Source organism: Acomys minous (assembly GCF_964271855.1).
Source record: "Acomys minous genome assembly, chromosome: 6".
NCBI classification, from domain to species: domain Eukaryota; kingdom Metazoa; phylum Chordata; class Mammalia; order Rodentia; family Muridae; genus Acomys; species Acomys minous.
In genome coordinates this window covers 93769206-93787725 of record NC_140487.1, presented here as the reverse complement: position 1 = coordinate 93787725, position 18520 = coordinate 93769206, and the positions used below count along the sequence as shown (strand labels likewise).

Here is an 18520-nt window from a genome sequence, read left to right as displayed (position 1 = left end):
TCCGTTGGTTTTCGTCCTGTCTCATTGGGAGTGTTTCCGGGTGGCCAGTGCTAATCTGATTCTTTTATTCTTGTTGTTGATGTCATCAGGCTCTTCTGGCTTGACAGTTCCACATTGATTTCTCTGTTCTTGATCTTTCTCTTGAGGTCAAGATTTATGTTTCTAGGGGTCTAGAGAAATGGCTCAGAGGTTAAGAACACTGGCTGTTCTTCCAGAGGACCCAGGTTCAGTTCCTAGCACCGACACGGCATCTCACAACTGTTTGTAACTCCAGTTCCAGTAGACTTGACACGTACACAGACATACATTCAGGCAAAACACCAGTGTATGTAAAACAAGTTATTACAATAAGATTTATGTTTATAGTTTACTCTACATTTCTTTTTTATTTTTTTTATTTTTTTATTTTTATTTTATTTTTATTTTTTTTATTTTATTTTATTTTTTTATTTTTATTTTATTTTATTTTTTTAACTCTACATTTCTATTTGAATAGTTTTTAGATCTTTTTTTTTTTTTTTTGTTTTTGTTTTTTTGAGACAAGGTTTCTCTGTGTAGCCTTGACTGTCCTGGACTCACTTTGTAGACCAGGCTGGCCTCGAACTCACAGCGATCCGCCTGCCTCTGCCTCCCGAGTGCTGGGATTAAAGGCGTGCGCCACCACGCCCGGCCCAGTTTTTAGATCTTTTAAGCCTAATATTTCCCTAAACTAAACTTTGTTTTAAAGATTTTTTTTTTTTTTTTTTTTTTGGTTTTTCGAGACAAGGTTTCTCTGTGTAGCCTTGCCTGTCCTGGACTAACTTTGTAGACCAGGCTGGCCTTGAACTCACAGCGATCCACCTGCCTCTGCCTCCCGAGTGCTGGGATTAAAGGTGTGGACCACCACCGCCCGGCTGATTTTTTTTTTTCTTTTTATATTTATTTATTTTTGTGTATGGGTGTTTTGCTTGCATATGTGTCTGTGTGTCATATGCGTGCTTGGTTCCCACAGAGGCCAGAAGAGGACATTAGATTTCTTGGAACTGGAGTTACAGATGTTTGTGTGCCACCATGTGGGTACTGGGAATCAAACCCTGGTCCTTTGCAAGAGCCCAAACTAAACTCTTGATGTTCACTTTCCAGTCTGTGTCTTTCCTATTTATATATTTATTTCAGGTACATGTGGAGTTTGTCCTGTTGGGTATTGAACTCCATTCCTCTGGAAGAGCAGTAAGAACTAACAGATGAGCCATTTTTCCATAAATTTTGTTGTTGTATGGGCTGGGAGGTGGTCGCGCACGCCTTTAATCCCAGCGCTTGGGAGGCAGAGGCAGGCAGATCGCTGTGAGTTTGAGGCCAGCCTGGTCTACAAAGCGAGTCCAGGGTAGTCAAGGCAACACAGAGAAACTCTGTCTCGAGAAACAAAACAAATTAAAAAAATTTGTTGTTGTTGATGCAAGGTCTCACTATGTAGCCCAGGGAGGCCAGAGAATCATAATTCTCCTGCCTAAACCTAAAAAGTACTGATTTGATTCATTCCTTTTCTTGTTATAAGACTTCGTTTCTCCTTTTGTTTTTTTGGTTTTTGGAGACAGGGCTTCTTTGTGTAGTCTTGGCTGTCCTGGACCTGATTTGTAGACCAGGCTAGCCTCGAACTCACAGAGATCTGCCTGCCTCTGCCTTCCAGAGTGCTGGGATTACAGGCGTGCGCCACCACACCCCACTTATAAAATTACTTTATTGTGTATCTGTGTGTGTTAGTTAGGGTTTTATCCTGTGAAGAAACACTATGACTATGGCAACTCTTTTTTTTAAAAAAAAATATTTATTTTATTTATTATTTATACACATTCTGCTCGCATGTATGCCTGCATACCAGAAGAGGGTACCAGATCTCATTGTAGGTGGTTGTGAGGCACCATGTGGTTGCTGGGAATTGACTCCGGACCTTTGGAAGAGCAGACAGTGCTCTTAACCTCTGAGCCATCTCCCCAGTCCCAACTATGGCAACTCTTATAAAGGAAAACATTTAATTGAGGCTGGCTTGTAGTTTCAAGGGTTTAGTCCATTGTCGTCATGATGGGAGGCATAGAAGCATGCAGGACAGACATGGTGCTGGAGAGGAGCTGAGAGCTCTACATGGGATCCACAGGCTGAATGAAGGGAGAATGAAATCTCAAAGCCCACCCTCAGTGATACACTTCTTCCAACAAGGCCACACCTCCCAATGGTGCCTATGAGCCTATGAGGGTCCGTTTTCATTGAAAGTATCACAGTGTGTGTGTATGTATGTGTATGGGTGTGCTTGTACCTCTGCACACATGTGAAGGTCACAGGACAAGTTGAAAGAGTTGATTTGCTCCTACTTTGCAGATTTTAAAGATGGAACTCGGTTATCAAGCTGTGTGACAAGCGCCTTTACCCACTGAGCCAATCTGTTATCGTATGATTCTGTTTTTAACCTTTTATTTTACATTCAGTCCCCCATTTCTTTTAGGTACTACATTCAGGTTGAGGAAGCTGCTCTATTTGTTTCCACCATTCTCTATACTATAAGACCAGTTGCTGGTGGCCCCCATGCCTTTAATACCATCACTTAAGAGGGAGAGGCAGGTGGATCTCTGAGTTTGAGGACAGCCAGGGCTACATAGAGAGATCCTATCTCAAAAAAACCAAAACCACCCACCCACCCATCCACCCACCCAAAAAAACCACCAGCACCTTCTCCCCCAAAGACTATAGAGTCTATGGTCTTACCCTATTTTATCTTTCATGTAAGTTACTGTAAGTCTCCTGATTCCTCTGGTTCTAATCTTATTGGTCTCTTCCACATAGAGAATGAACTCTGTAAAACCTAACATATGAGCATGTCAGTTATCTACTAAAAAAACTTAAAAAAAAAAAAAAGATTTATTTATTATGTGTACAGTGCTCTGCCTGCATGTACATTGCAGGTCAGAAGAGGGCATCAGATCACATTATAATTGATGGTTGTGAGCCACCATGTAGTTGCTGGGAATTGAACTCAGGACCTCTGGAGGAGCAGTCAGTGCTCTTAACTCTGAGCCATCTCTACAGCCCCCTCTATTAAAAAACTTTACAGTTGTTTCCATCATAATTTAGATCAAAATCCAAAGTGCTGATCACTTACTTTGCCCTATAAGACTGTCTGTAATCTGGCTGTGTACTGCTGATTTTCTCTTTTCATTCATGTCTGTTGAGATAATACTTCTTAAAGAAGTCTTTCTTGTTGGTTGGTGGCGGCGCACACCTTTAATCCCAGCACTTGGGAGGCAGAGGCAGGTGGATCACTGGGCGTTTGAGGCCAGCCTGGTCTACAATGTGTGTAGGCTCAATTTTCTTTTCTTCCTCCTCCTCCTCCTCCTCCTCCTCCTCCTCCTCCTCCTCCTCCTCCTCCTCCTCTTCTTCTTCTTCTTCTTCTTCTTCTTTTTGGTTTTTTGAGACAGGGTTTCTCTGTGTAGCCTTGGCTGTCCTGGACTCACTTTGTAGACCAGGCTGGCCTCGAACTCACAGCGATCCACCTGCCTCTGCCTCCCGAGTGCTGGGATTAAAGGCGTGCGCCACCACGCCCGGCTCCGGCTCACTTTTCTTTTCTTTTTTCTTTTTTTTTTTTGATTCTTTTGAGACAGGGTTTCTCTGTGTAGTCTTGGCTGTCCTAGACTTGCTTTGTAGTCCAGGCTGGCCTCGAACTCATAGCGATCCGCCTGCCTCTGCCTCCCGAGTGCTGGGATTAAAGGCGTGCGCCACCACGCCCGGCCCCCGGCACATTTTTCTTAACCAATATATTTTATTAACAACTTAGTGACCTAGCATATGTCACTTATAACCCGACTAACCAAAACAATGGGAAATGAGGATTAATGGACACAATAACAAAACCTTAAGGATATCAGTTCGAGGAATGATTCTCTGGGTGTGAGCCACAGGATTTCTTCTGCTGGAACCTGGGGTAACCAGAATCCAGAACCTCAGCAGGAGCCGGAGCCCCTAAGTCTTCCCTTGAGTGGTTTTCTCTAGGAGCGTCTTGAAGTATCATGATGAACAGCCGAATCTATTTCAAGTCTCCAAAAAGCCCCCGCCTCCAATTCTGGGCTCATTTATATATCTCCTCCCAGAGTCAGTTCACGGCATCTTTTCAGCTGGCAACAATTAAGCTCCTGCACGAGGTGGTTGCTCTTCTAGTGAATTAACATCACCTGTTCTCTCACGAGACTGTTCCAATCCCACACTTGGGATCCTAAAAAACAGGTTTATCTCTCCTTCAAATGTGAGTCCGGGACCGTCAAGGCTTCACAGAGAAACCCTGTCTTGAAAAACCAAAAAGAAAAAAAGAAAAGAAAAGAAAAGAAAAAAAGAGAAGTATTTCTTAGGCCGTGCATGGTGGCACATGCCTTTAATCCCAGCACTTGGGAGGCAGAGGCAGGTGGATCACTGTGAGTTCGAGGACAGCCAAGGCTAACACAGAGAGACCCTGTCTTGGGGGGGGGGGTGGTTGTGGGGGGGAGGGGAAAAAGTCTTTCTTGACCATTTTTTCTAAAGTTACTCTTGTCACTCTCTCTTCTCTTTGTCTTCTTATCATGGTATTTATTACTTTTTTTCCACATTAGAACATTTGCTTCTTGAGAGTAGTAATTTGTGTCTGTTTTTCTGAACTCCAGATGTCCATGCTTTTTGAATTCTATTCTTTACAAAAGGTAATAAATATTTCACGGTTGACTATCCAGTGAATGGGATAACAGTCAGGCGCTGGGCTGCTGAGATGGCTCCTATAGGTAGGTGCTTGCTGTGCAAGTCTGGTGACTGGAGTTAGATAACCTGGAGCCAATGTAAAATGCAAACCTGTAATTCTAGCCCTTCTGTGGGCAAGAGGGGATGTGGAAATAGGAGAATGAACCAGAAGCTCATGGTCCATCTAGCGTGAAGAATAAGTTACTGCAGAAACAGCAAGAGAGATCCGCCTTAAAAAAAAAAAGATGGAAGGAGAGAACCAATTCTTGAAAAGTTTTCTCTGACTTTCACACATGCATTGTGGTGAGAGTGTGCCTGCACTTGAAATGGAGGCTTTAATTTGTACATTTTTCCCTTTGGGGAAATGTACAGTTTTCTTTACTAAGAAACTGTCTTAAAATGGGATGTATCTCCATTGATTTGAGAATGTAATTAAGTTCAGAGCTCTAGAGGCCCTCCTGTCTAAATTCTGAGGTATGCTGTGACATCAGTAGCGTTAGGAGGGCTCACCGAGGGGGAAGTTGAGCTGTTGCAAAATCCTTTAATATTTAATCAAAGGAGATTAATTCACTACATAGTACCTCTTGCCTATTTTTCACCAAAGTAGAGCTACTTTCTAGTATTGTTAGGCTTTCTGTTAGGTATTTAGGAATGATTTATGAAGCAGAGCATTTAGATATAGTTGGTAATGGTTTTAAAAGTTATTTCAAAGGGATGTTATTAATATGATTTTGTTCAGGTAACCCTGGATATTTAGTTCCTGCCTTTGACCAGTAAAAGAAAAGGGACAGGCCGGGTGTGGTGGCGCACACCTTTAATCTCAGCACTCGGGAGGCAGAGGCAGGTGGATCACTGTGAGTTTGAGGCCAGCCTGGTCTACAAAACGAGTCCAGGACAGCCAAGGCTACACAGAGAAACCCTGTCTCGAAAAACCAAAAAAAAAAAAAAAAGGGACGTTGTTATTCTAGCGCAGTCTTTTGTCTTTATGTTAGGGAACACTGGTTCCCGTAACAGATGCATTCAGAGTGACCTAGACTGATACACACTTTCCCAGTTTCTGTCCAGGTTCTTGCAAGGTCAGCTGAGGAAAGTGGATGACGGGCCAGCACAATCACTTTCACTTGTGTTTTACTTCTCAGCTCAGTTACAGGCCTATAGCTCAGTGATGGAGAGCTAAAAACATCCAAGAGGAAGGGATATCGTGTTTTATGGACTTCTAGCTACTCTCTGCTGTGGACCTCTAACCCCACTGTATTGGTAGAATTTTAGGTTTTTCTTTTATTCCTTCAGAGCCCACAGAATTTTGAGTCACAGCCATTTTAGGTATATAAAAAAAAAGCCTTACCCCAAAGCCTGCTAGAAATTCTGAAACCGCTTCTTTCCCTTTGTTTTTGGTATAGTAGATCTTTGACACCCCGCCCATGAGCCCTTGATTTTAATCTTTATCCAGTGTTAAATTGTGATAGTCCTATAAAATAATGTCGATGGATTATCTTATAAGAGCTGGGAGGTAACTCAGTATTTAGGGTACTTGCGTAGCATATGTGTGAAGCCCTGGGCTCAATCCCTAGCACTGCAAAAACAGATGTGATGGTGTACTATAATCAGGAGACGGAGACAGGACCATCAGAAATCCAGAGTCATAGAGAGTTTGAGGCCAGCTTGGGAATACATGAGGCCCCATCTTAAAAAAGAAAGGAACAAAAGAAAAAAAAAGTGTTAACTGATCCAGTACATTACATAGTGCCCCTGAAGTTGGAATTTCATGTAACTTCTAAATTTTTCACATTGATAATATTTCATGAAGTAGTATTTTTATTTGCTTTTCAACTTTTAAAACATAAAAAAATACTTTGAGCTTCTTGCCTGGGCCTGATAGGTAGGTTTTGGTTTGCCAGTCCTGTTTTATGTTACTATATTCAAATCAGTTTCTTTAATTTGTAGTAATACTTTGATTGATTCATATTCTCTCCGTCCTTCCCTCTTTCCCTCCCTCTCTCCCTATTTCTTTTTGAGACAAAGTCTTTATACCCTTGGCTAACCTGGAACTCTGTATAGACCAGGGTTGCCTGTCAAGTGCTGGGATTAGAGATGTGCTGCCGGGTGGCGGAGTCACACGCCTTTAATCCCAGCACTTGGGAGGCACTCACCTATGCGCTCCTTTGCCACCATACCACACAGCATGGACAGAGGATGTCACCCAGGGGCTTTCCAATTGCATGGCCAGCCTATAGCTGAACCACCACAGTGTACAAATATATGGTGGACCAATGGGAGCAGCTTGAGCATTATGAAGAGAGATGGAACTGGAGACTGAGGGTGGAGAGGAGTAGCCTGTGGTGAGTGGCCAGCCCCTCCACCAGGGGCCAGGGTGAGGTCCCACCCCAAACTGCTGCTGAGGACCATGTCTAGGTCTGTGGCTGTGAAGCAGCAGCAGAGGTTGGTGCCGATGTCTGTGGCTCATATGACCACTAGAGAACATGGGGATGTCCTTGGTTGGGGCAGCTGCCAAGGACTATGTGGATGTCCAGGGGATGTGCAGAGCTGGCCCCATCCCTCACTGGCTGCAGAACTTTGGAGAACTGGCTACACCTCTCACTGGCAGCAGAACTTGGAAGCGCTGGCGCTTTGCCTCAATGAGGCAGTACAATGGAGCTGGCCCTGGTGGCAGTGGTATGGGAGAGCTGAGTCCAGCAGTTGGGAAAGCTGACCACAGAGTTATAAGCATGGGAGAGCTAGCTTTGCTCTCACCAGCTGCAGCACTCCGGAAGCCACCTTGCCTGGGCAGTACAGTAGTGCTGGCTGTGGTCAAGGAGGTGCAGGTTTGCCAGCCCTGAGGGCAAGAGCCAGGGAGAGCTGGCCCCGCCACTCATCTGCCTTGAGGTGGCATGGTGTAGGTGTATGTGTATGTGTGAGAGAGAGGGAGAGGGAGGGAGGGAGAGAGAGAGAGGGAGAGAGAGAGAGAGAGAGATGCCCCCTCTCCCTTACCCTTCATTACCTTTGGTAGTTGGGACAGCTGGCCCTAGATTTATGAGAGCAGATGAGCTGGCCCTGCCCCTTCCTGGCTGCAGCACTCAGGAGAGCCAGGGTGGGGTGGGGGGCTGTGGGTTTAGTTTGGAGTACTGGCCATGAGAGCAGGAGAGCTATTCCCGCTCCCTCACTGGCTGTAGCACTTAGGAGAGTGGGCTGTGAGCATCTCACCTGGGCAACACAGTGGAGCTGGCCCTGATGGTGAAGGCTTGGTTGTGAGAGCAGGAGAGCTAGTCCAGTCCCTCACAGGTTGCAACACTTTGCACCTTGATTAGAGCTGGCTCTGGAGGTATGGGTGAGGGTGAGCTGCCCTGAGGGCGTGAGAACGGGAGAGCTGACCCTGCTTCCTGCTGATGGTGGCATTAGGTGGCCTAGCTGGAGCAGTGCTAGAGAGCTTGCTCTGGTGGTTTGGCTAGGGGAGAGCAGCTGTGTGGGTGATTGATATGGGTTATGGGAGCACTGTTCCAGTAGACCAAGGAGCATGTCATTTGCTGAGTAGGGCCAGTCCTTGCCTGCTGAGAGGCCTGGGCTACCACCAGCCACTGCTGTTGCCACCCAGTAGCTGGCCTATTTGCCCTGCTGTGGTTAAGAGAGGGAGGCCCTACAGTGTTGCAAGCACAGTGGTCTTACTAGGGAACCATTGGTGTGGCTGGTGCTATGAGGGCAGGGAGGCATACAAAGGCCTGGAACTCTCAAAGCGCTGCCTAGCTGCAAGGTCACCCTGATACTAGCCAACTACAGGATACCCAAAGATGAGTCTCAGTGATAGTCCAGTATTACTTTAGAAACCTTGAACCAGCTCTTCCGGGGATGGTGCTTAGAGGCACTCAGAATGCTCCAGCGTTGGACATACCGTCATAGGCTCCCCTACAGTACAGCCTCTAACAAAACTAGGCTGTCTTGAACCCCCCCGGCAACAGAATTTACCTGTATACCAAGAAGGTTGGGAAAGCACCTAAATCCGCATGTGAGGGGTTCGTGCTGTGAGGCCTAAAGTCCTGATAAGACTGTCCAAGACAAAGAAGCACATCAGCAGGGCCTACGGTGGCTCCATGTGTGCCAAGTGTGTCTGAGACAGATCAAGCAGGCTTTCCTTATTGAGGAGCAGAAAATCGTGAAAGTGTTGAAGGCACAAGCACAGAGTCAGAAAGCAAAATAAATATGCTTTTTTAAGTAGTAAAAGTCAAGGCTTGGTCTATGGTTCTGTTAAAAACAAACAAACAAACAAAAACCTTGAACCAGACCAATGACTTGTTGCGTTAAATATATGTGTGTAAAGATGCTTAGGCAAAAACCAAAAACCAAAACCCCAGAAAGTGTGTGATACATAGCAGTTTGCTATGCTACTTTAAATCATGAGTGTGTGATAGAGAGATGGAAAGATGGTGGAGTGGGTGGGGGAAGCAGCGTGAATGCCTGAGGCAGAGAAGGGTGACAGGTATGGGAGTGTGGCCAGCGGACACAGGAGCATGTCATTGCCAAGTCGTGCAGAGTGGTGTACAGCAGCCAGGAGCTTGAGCAGCTTCTGCCCCCTAACTCTCTGCCCCTCCGTGCTATCACCTTGGCTCTGAGCAGTGACAAGATACCTTGGATGAAGAACGGTTCATCTTCTGGATTAAGCCTCCTCAAAAGACCTCCACGCTGATGTCTGTGGTCCCTGGTGCTACCTTGAGCTGTGTTGATGTCTGTGCTGCTGCCAGAGGACATTTTTTATGTTGATTGACAGAACAGAGCCTCAGGAATCCACCTATCTCTTTCCCTGTCTGTCCCACCCAATACTGGGGTTTCTAATCTTGGAGCCTGGGTTATTTGTTTGTTTTTTTTTAGAGATAGGGTTTCTCTGTGTAGTCTTGGCTGTCCTGGAACTCCCTCTGTAGATCAGGCTGGCCTTGGACTCAGAAATTGACCTGCCTTTGTCTCCCAAGTATTGGGAGTAAAGGAGTGTACCTCCAACTGGCCGAAGCCTCTTTTTTTATATGAGTTTTGGGAATTGGAACTCATAGCATCATGCTTGTGTGGCAGGCACTTTGCCAATTAAGCTAGCTTCCCAGGACACCTTTTAATAAAATTTAAAACCATAGATTACAGAAGGAAAGGCTAATATATTTATTTATCTATGTTATTTTTTTTCCTGATATTCCATGGTTTATTCTTGTATTGTTTTTCTTTTGTTCAGAGAAATTCTCTTAGTTAACTATTAGGCTAAGTCTGCATTAAATTAATTCTCTTATCTTTTCAAAAGATATTTTCATGTGTCTTGCTTCTGGGCTGATTTTTTTTCTTCAACATTTTATAAGTATTCTCCTTCCTCTGGTCTCAACAGTTTTTAATGAGAAATTTGTCATTCAGATGATTTCCCCCTAGAGTGTGATTTTCTTCCAGCTGTTTCATTCTTTTCTCTTTGTTTACATCTGTCTTAGTCAGGGTTTATGTTGTTGTGATGAAAACATCATGACCAAAGAGTTAGTTGGGGAGGAAAGGTTTATTTGGCTTACACTTCCAGATCATGGTCCATCACTGGAGGAAAAGAGGACAGGAACTGAAGCTGGACAAGAACCTGGAGACAGGAACTGATGCAGAAGCCTTGGAAAGTGCTACTTACTGGCCTGCTCCTCATGGCTTCCTTAAAGAACCCAGGATCTCAAGAATGGCTCCACCCACCATGGGCTAGGCCCTAACTTGTGTCAAGTTGACACACAAAGCCAGTCAGTACATGCTTTTTCAGATTTTTTTATTTTATTATTTATTTATTTATTTTTATTTTTATTTTTTAGGCAGGGTTTCTCTGTGTAGCTTTGGCTGTCCTGGACTTGCTTTGTAGACCAGGCTGGCCTCGAACTCACAGCGATCCACCTGCCTCTGCCTCCCGAGTGCTGGGATTAAAGGCGTGTGCCACCACGCCCGGCTTCAGATTTTTTTTTTTTAATTTTAAGACAGGTCTCTCTGGGTAGCCTTGGCTATCCTGGACTCACTTTGTGCATCAGGCTGGCCTCAAACTCACAGAGCTCTGCCTGCCTCTGCCTCCCAGAGTACTGTGATTACAGGTGTGGACCACTATTCCCAGCTGGAATTTTTATTGTGTATCTATCTTTTAAAAAAATTTTATTTATTATTATGTATACAGTGCTCTATCTGCATGTGCACCTGCCTGCCAGAAGAGGGCATCAGATCTCTTTATAGATGGTTGTGAGCCACCATGTAGTTGCTGGAAATTGAACTCAGGACCTCTGGAAGAGCAGCCAGTGTTCTTAACCTCTGAGCCATCTCTCCAGCCCCTATTATTTATCTTTTATGTATTTCTTTAAGTTTTGTTTTTGTTTGATGTTCACTTATCTTCTTTGATTGGTAGGTTTGTGGGTCTTTGGTACATTTGGAGAAAGTAACTTTTTACTCTAGTACCATAAAGCTTGTCTGTTCTTTCCTTTGAAGCTGGAATAATGTGGACTTTAATTTTGTTAATTCTGCAGGTTCTCGAATCTCTTTTAAGTTTTCAATCTTTTCTTTTTCTTTCTTTCTTTTTTTTAATTGTTCTTTTAGAGACAGGGTTTCTCTGTGAAGCCTTGGCTGTCTTGGACTCACTTTGTAGACCAGGTTTGCCTCGAACTCAGAGATCACCTGCTTCTGCCTCCCCCCCCCCCCAGCAAGCTAGGATTAAAAGTGTGGGACACCACTACCCACTAATCTTATTTTTCTCGATTGATCATACTGAATATCTTCTATTCTGTGTTTTCTCAGTGCCCTGCTGATTTTTTTTTTAAAGATGTATTTATTTATTATTATGTATACAGTACTCTGCCTGCATGTACACCTGCAGGCCAGAAGAGGGCATCAGATCACATCACAGATGGTTGTGAGCCACCATGTGGTTGCTGGGAATTGAACTCAGGACCTTTGGAGCAGCAGTCAGTGCCCTTAACCTCTGAGCTATCTCTCCAGCCCCACCCTGCTGATTTTTTAAAAGTATTGTCTTTCTGGTCACTGTGGAGATTATGTATAACATTCTAACTGTATTTGTTTTTATTTTTTGCTGTGCTGGGAATCAAATCCATCATCTTAGATATGCTAGGCAAATGCTGTACCACTGACTTACACTCCTAATCCTTACATTTCTAACAGTCAAAGTTGGATTGGTATCAATTTAACTTTGATTGTATGTAAAACCTACCTCCTTCCTTCCTTTCTTCCTTCCTTCCAAGATTTCTCTGTGCAACAACTCTGGCTGTTTTGGAATCTGCTGTAGACCAGGCTGGCCTCAAACTAGAAGAGATCCACCTGCCTCTGCCTCCTCAGTGCTGGGATTAAAGCTGTGTGCCACCACCATCTGGCAAACTTTTATTTCTTTTCCTTTTGGCTTTTTGAGACAGTTTCTTTGTGTACTAGTCCTGGCTGTCCTGGAACTCTGGCCTGCTGGCATTAAAAGCATGTGTCACCACACTGGTTCCAAAACTTTTAGTTCTATATAGCTTCTTTTCTACCCACGCACATAGGATTTATTTATTTTTTTTGCAAGTTACATTTTTATACATTTATGTCCAATAACATAAATTTCTAATCTTTGAAATGCTCTGCTCTTTAATAATGTAGTTTTTAAAAGTTCTCTGGTATTCTCTTTGGCAGCACGTATACTCAAATTGCAACAATACAGAGATCAGCATGGCCCTTGCACAAGGATGACCTGCAAATTCATGAAGCATTCCATAGTTAAAAAAAAGTTGTCTAGTGCCATAATTGTAGCAGTAAGTACCTGTCTAGTCCCAGTTTCTTAGGGGCTGAAGCAGGAAGATAGTGAGTTTGAGGCCAGCCCAGGCAATATAAGAACCCTTGTCTCGGGGGCTGGAGAGATGGCTCAGAGCTTAAGAGCACTGTCTGCTCTTCTGGAGGTCCTGAGCTCAATTCCCAGCAACCACACGGTAGCTCACAACCATCTGTAATGTGATCTGGTTCCCTCTTCTGGTGTGCATAAAGACAGTGTACTTGTATACATAAAATAAATAAATCTTAAAAAAAAAAAAGAAACCTTAGCCAGGCGTGGTGGCGCACGCCTTTAATCCCAGCACTCGGGAGGCAGAGGCAGGTGGATCGCTGTGAGTTGGAGGCCAGCCCGGTCTACAGAGTGAGTCTAGGACAGCCACGGCTACACAGAGAAACCTTGTCTCAAAAACCCAAAAAACCAAAACCAAACAACAAAAACCCTTTTACTTTCTGAGTTTTGGAGGTGTAATGTATGTAGGCTTGGCTAAGATAATGACTTTGAAAAATATATTTTTTTATTTTTTTGAGACAGGGTTTCTCTGTGTACCCCTGGGTGCTCTGGAACTCACTCTGTAGACCAGGCTGGCCTTGGTGGCACACAGCTTTAATCCCAACACTTAGGAGGCAGAGGCAGGTGGCCAGCCTGGTCAAGAAAGCATGTCCAGGACAGCCAGGCCCATACAGAGAAACCCTGTCTTGAAAAACTAAAATACTAACCACACCACACCACACCACACCACACCACACCACCCCCCAAACCCCTAACCTCTGAGTCAACTCTCTAGTCCTCACCTAGAATTCCCTCTGTAGACCAGGCTGGCTGTAAACTCAGATTAATCTGACTGGGGTGAGAGTGGCAGTGCTGAGACTAGAGGTATGCACCATCAACCACCATGCCTGCCTCAGCCCTCTTAAGTTTTTTTGTCTTCTGAGACAATGTTTCTCTGTTTTCAACAATTTCTTCTTCCTCTGACAGTCTGTAGGCCAGGCTGGCCTTGAACTCACAGAGATCCACTTGCTCCTGATGCTGAGATTAAAGGAATGTGCACCACTGCTGGCCTTTTTTTTTTTTTTTTAAAGATTTATTTATTGTGTATAATGTTCTACTGCATGTGAGCCAGCAGGCCAGAAGAGGGCACCAGATCTCATTATAGATGGCTGTGAGCCAGCACGTGGTTGCTGGGAACTGGGAATTGAACTCTGGTTTTTTGGAAGAGCAGGCAGTGCTCTTAACCTCTCGTCCATCTCTCCAGCCCCTCAGTTTTGTTCTGTGAGAGAGGAAGAAGGGAGACGTAAGGTTCGAGAAGGTAGATTGGAATAGGAGGAAAGCTGGGTACCTGAGAATGTCCCTGTAGTTACAGCCTAGCCCTGGCTACCTGAGAATGTCCCTGTAGTTACAGCCCAGCCCTGGCTACCTGAGAATGTCCCTGTAGTTACAGCCTAGCCCTGGCTACCTGAGAATGTCCCTGTAGTTACAGCCTAGCCCTGGCTACCTGAGAATGTCCCTGTAGTTACAGCCTAGCCCTGGCTACCTGAGAATGTCCCTGTAGTTACAGCCCAGCCCTGGCTACCTGAGAATGTCCCTGTAGTTACAGCCTAGCCCTGGCTACCTGAGAATGTCCCTGTAGTTACAGCCCAGCCCTGGCTACCTGAGAATGTCCCTGTAGTTACAGCCCAGCCCTGGCTACCTGAGAATGTCCCTGTAGTTACAGCCCAGCCCTGGCTACCTGAGAATGTCCCTGTAGTTACAGCCTAGCCCTGGCTACCTGAGAATGTCCCTGTAGTTACAGCCTAGCCCTGGCTACCTGAGAATGTCCCTGTAGTTACAGCCTAGCCCTGGCTACCTGAGAATGTCCCTGTAGTTACAGCCTAGCCCTGGCTACCTGAGAATGTCCCTGTAGTTACAGCCTAGCCCTGGCTACCTGAGAATGTCCCTGTAGTTACAGCCTAGCCCTGGCTACCTGAGAATGTCCCTGTAGTTACAGCCCAGCCCTGGCTACCTGAGAATGTCCCTGTAGTTACAGCCCAGCCCTGGCTACCTGAGAATGTCCCTGTAGTTACAGCCCAGCCCTGGCTACCTGAGAATGTCCCTGTAGTTACAGCCTAGCCCTGGCTACCTGAGAATGTCCCTGTAGTTACAGCCTAGCCCTGGCTACCTGAGAATGTCCCTGTAGTTACAGCCTAGCCCTGGCTACCTGAGAATGTCCCTGTAGTTACAGCCCAGCCCTGGCTACCTGAGAATGTCCCTGTAGTTACAGCCCAGCCCTGGCTACCTGAGAATGTCCCTGTAGTTACAGCCTAGCCCTGGCTACCTGAGAATGTCCCTGTAGTTACAGCCTAGCCCTGGCTACCTGAGAATGTCCCTGTAGTTACAGCCCAGCCCTGGCTACCTGAGAATGTCCCTGTAGTTACAGCCCAGCCCTGGCTACCTGAGAATGTCCCTGTAGTTACAGCCCAGCCCTGGCTACCTGAGAATGTCCCTGTAGTTACAGCCCAGCCCTGGCTACCTGAGAATGTCCCTGTAGTTACAGCCCAGCCCTGGCTACCTGAGAATGTCCCTGTAGTTACAGCCTAGCCCTGGCTACCTGAGAATGTCCCTGTAGTTACAGCCTAGCCCTGGCTACCTGAGAATGTCCCTGTAGTTACAGCCTAGCCCTGGCTACCTGAGAATGTCCCTGTAGTTACAGCCTAGCCCTGGCTACCTGAGAATGTCCCTGTAGTTACAGCCTAGCCCTGGCTACCTGAGAATGTCCCTGTAGTTACAGCCCAGCCCTGGCTACCTGAGAATGTCCCTGTAGTTACAGCCCAGCCCTGGCTACCTGAGAATGTCCCTGTAGTTACAGCCTAGCCCTGGCTACCTGAGAATGTCCCTGTAGTTACAGCCTAGCCCTGGCTACCTGAGAATGTCCCTGTAGTTACAGCCCAGCCCTGGCTACCTGAGAATGTCCCTGTAGTTACAGCCTAGCCCTGGCTACCTGAGAATGTCCCTGTAGTTACAGCCTAGCCCTGGCTACCTGAGAATGTCCCTGTAGTTACAGCCCAGCCCTGGCTACCTGAGAATGTCCCTGTAGTTACAGCCCAGCCCTGGCTACCTGAGAATGTCCCTGTAGTTACAGCCTAGCCCTGGCTACCTGAGAATGTCCCTGTAGTTACAGCCTAGCCCTGGCTACCTGAGAATGTCCCTGTAGTTACAGCCTAGCCCTGGCTACCTGAGAATGTCCCTGTAGTTACAGCCTAGCCCTGGCTACCTGAGAATGTCCCTGTAGTTACAGCCTAGCCCTGGCTACCTGAGAATGTCCCTGTAGTTACAGCCTAGCCCTGGCTACCTGAGAATGTCCCTGTAGTTACAGCCTAGCCCTGGCTACCTGAGAATGTCCCTGTAGTTACAGCCCAGCCCTGGCTACCTGAGAATGTCCCTGTAGTTACAGCCTAGCCCTGGCTACCTGAGAATGTCCCTGTAGTTACAGCCCAGCCCTGGCTACCTGAGAATGTCCCTGTAGTTACAGCCCAGCCCTGGCTACCTGAGAATGTCCCTGTAGTTACAGCCTAGCCCTGGCTACCTGAGAATGTCCCTGTAGTTACAGCCCAGCCCTGGCTACCTGAGAATGTCCCTGTAGTTACAGCCCAGCCCTGGCTACCTGAGAATGTCCCTGTAGTTACAGCCTAGCCCTGGCTACCTGAGAATGTCCCTGTAGTTACAGCCTAGCCCTGGCTACCTGAGAATGTCCCTGTAGTTACAGCCCAGCCCTGGCTACCTGAGAATGTCCCTGTAGTTACAGCCTAGCCCTGGCTACCTGAGAATGTCCCTGTAGTTACAGCCCAGCCCTGGCTACCTGAGAATGTCCCTGTAGTTACAGCCCAGCCCTGGCTACCTGAGAATGTCCCTGTAGTTACAGCCTAGCCCTGGCTACCTGAGAATGTCCCTGTAGTTACAGCCTAGCCCTGGCTACCTGAGAATGTCCCTGTAGTTACAGCCTAGCCCTGGCTACCTGAGAATGTCCCTGTAGTTACAGCCTAGCCCTGGCTACCTGAGAATGTCCCTGTAGTTACAGCCTAGCCCTGGCTACCTGAGAATGTCCCTGTAGTTACAGCCTAGCCCTGGCTACCTGAGAATGTCCCTGTAGTTACAGCCCAGCCCTGGCTACCTGAGAATGTCCCTGTAGTTACAGCCCAGCCCTGGCTACCTGAGAATGTCCCTGTAGTTACAGCCTAGCCCTGGCTACCTGAGAATGTCCCTGTAGTTACAGCCCAGCCCTGGCTACCTGAGAATGTCCCTGTAGTTACAGCCTAGCCCTGGCTACCTGAGAATGTCCCTGTAGTTACAGCCCAGCCCTGGCTACCTGAGAATGTCCCTGTAGGTACAGCCTAGCCCTGGCTACCTGAGAATGTCCCTGTAGTTACAGCCCAGCCTTGGCTATCCTGAATCTCATTCTGCAGATTAGGAAGGCCTCGAACTTAAAAGATCTGCCTACCTCGGCCCCTTGAGTGCTGGGAATAAAGGTATGTGCCATCATACTCGGAAAAGTTTTCGTATTTCCTAGGTATTTTTAACATCTCTTAATCTAGATGTAATTTTAAAAACTCTTGGGTCTGGGGAAATGGTTGAGTGGTTAAGAGCACTGCCTGCTCTTCCGTAGGACCTACATTCCATTCCCAGCACCTACATGGCAGGTTACAGCTATTTGCAACTCCACTTGCAGGGGACCAACACTCTGACACATACATATATGTAGGAAGACACCAGTGCACATAAAGAATGAGACAAGTAAAATTCTTAATTAACGGGGTGGTTTTTTTTGTTTTTGTTTTTGTAGTCCTGGCTGTCCTGGACTTGCTTTGTAAATCATGCTGACTTTGAACCCCCAGAGATCCATCTGCCTTTGCCTCCCAAGTGCTGAGATTAAAGGTGTGCACCACCATCTCTGGCTTTATTAAATACTTTTTATAAATTACCAGTTTTATGATTTTTTAGATGCTTTTGAATTAAAGTAGATTGTCTATACATGATAGCAAAATAGCAGCAGGAATAAAAACCCCACAAAGCCTAATTCAGAAATATCAGTATTTCCCACAGAAGAAAATCTACAGCCAGATTATCTTTAAGTAGATTTTTGTTTGTTTGTTTTTTGTTTTTCGAGACAGGGTTTCTCTGTGTAGCCTTGACTGTCCTGGACTCACTTTGTAGACCAGGCTGGCCTTGAACTCACAGTGATCTACCTGCCTCTGCCTCCCGAGTGCTGGGATTAAAGGCGTGCGCCACCACGCCTGGCTGATTTTTTTCTATTTTTGCAAATATTTGCAACTTTAATCAGTACAACTGTTATATATAAAATCAGCTGGAGTACCAACTGACAGACTTTTTTTTTTTCAAAAATTTCTACTTCCTCTGTTTTATACTTAGAAAAATTAATAGTTCTCTCATTTCCTGAACTCTAGGGTTGCTTCTTTTCACTGAATCTTGGGCTTGTGCTGCACATTTCTGCGAACATGAGGAGGCTGAAGACATTAATTTACTCTTATATGCGTCTTTCTGGCTGAGCCAATAAAGTTCCTGCATCCCTTGAACAGTGGCCTATGTTTTATAGATTTTCTGGTGAGGCAATTACTGTCACCCTGTTGGGATGAATGGGACAAGTGTCTCTTCAGCATCTTCATGATCAGACAGTCAAAAATCTCCTAAACTAAGAAACATTGTAGTAAGCAGCAGCCACAGGAAAATACAGAATTAAATACTGGACCAGGGGCAGAAGAAAAAGACTAGCAAATTAACAAACTGCACGTTTTGAATGCTCTGAAAACATATGACTGGGGTGGTTTATTTTAAAACAAGATTCTGTGTGTGAGCTGGCTCATTGGGTCAAGGCATTTGCCGCCAAGCCTGATGGCCTGAGTTTGAGTCCTGGGACTCACATGGTGGAAGATGAAAACTGACTCTTGCAAGTTTTCCTTTGACTCCTCATGTTTCCATGGTGCCTGTGAGTGTTGGGACCTACACCTGAGCACTCTGCAA

At 45.9% G+C, this 18520-nt stretch overlaps 1 protein-coding gene, 1 long non-coding RNA gene and 1 pseudogene across 6 annotated transcripts in view; 2 read left to right on the top strand and 1 right to left on the bottom strand.

The window, feature by feature from the left end:
• Positions 1–18520, top strand: part of MAST2 (microtubule associated serine/threonine kinase 2) — a 161391-nt gene that overhangs the window by 8591 nt on the left and 134280 nt on the right. The gene's annotated exons all lie outside the window — the stretch shown is intronic.
• LOC311600226 lies at positions 3584–17542 on the bottom strand. Its single transcript, XR_014780171.1, has 2 exons — positions 17389–17542; positions 3584–4391 (listed from the first exon to the last, which is right to left on the bottom strand). It is a non-coding gene; the product is annotated as an uncharacterized lncRNA (long non-coding RNA).
• On the top strand, positions 7612–9549 carry LOC311600216 (large ribosomal subunit protein eL34-like; annotated as a pseudogene). The gene has a single exon. The product of its transcript is annotated as a large ribosomal subunit protein eL34-like (transcript).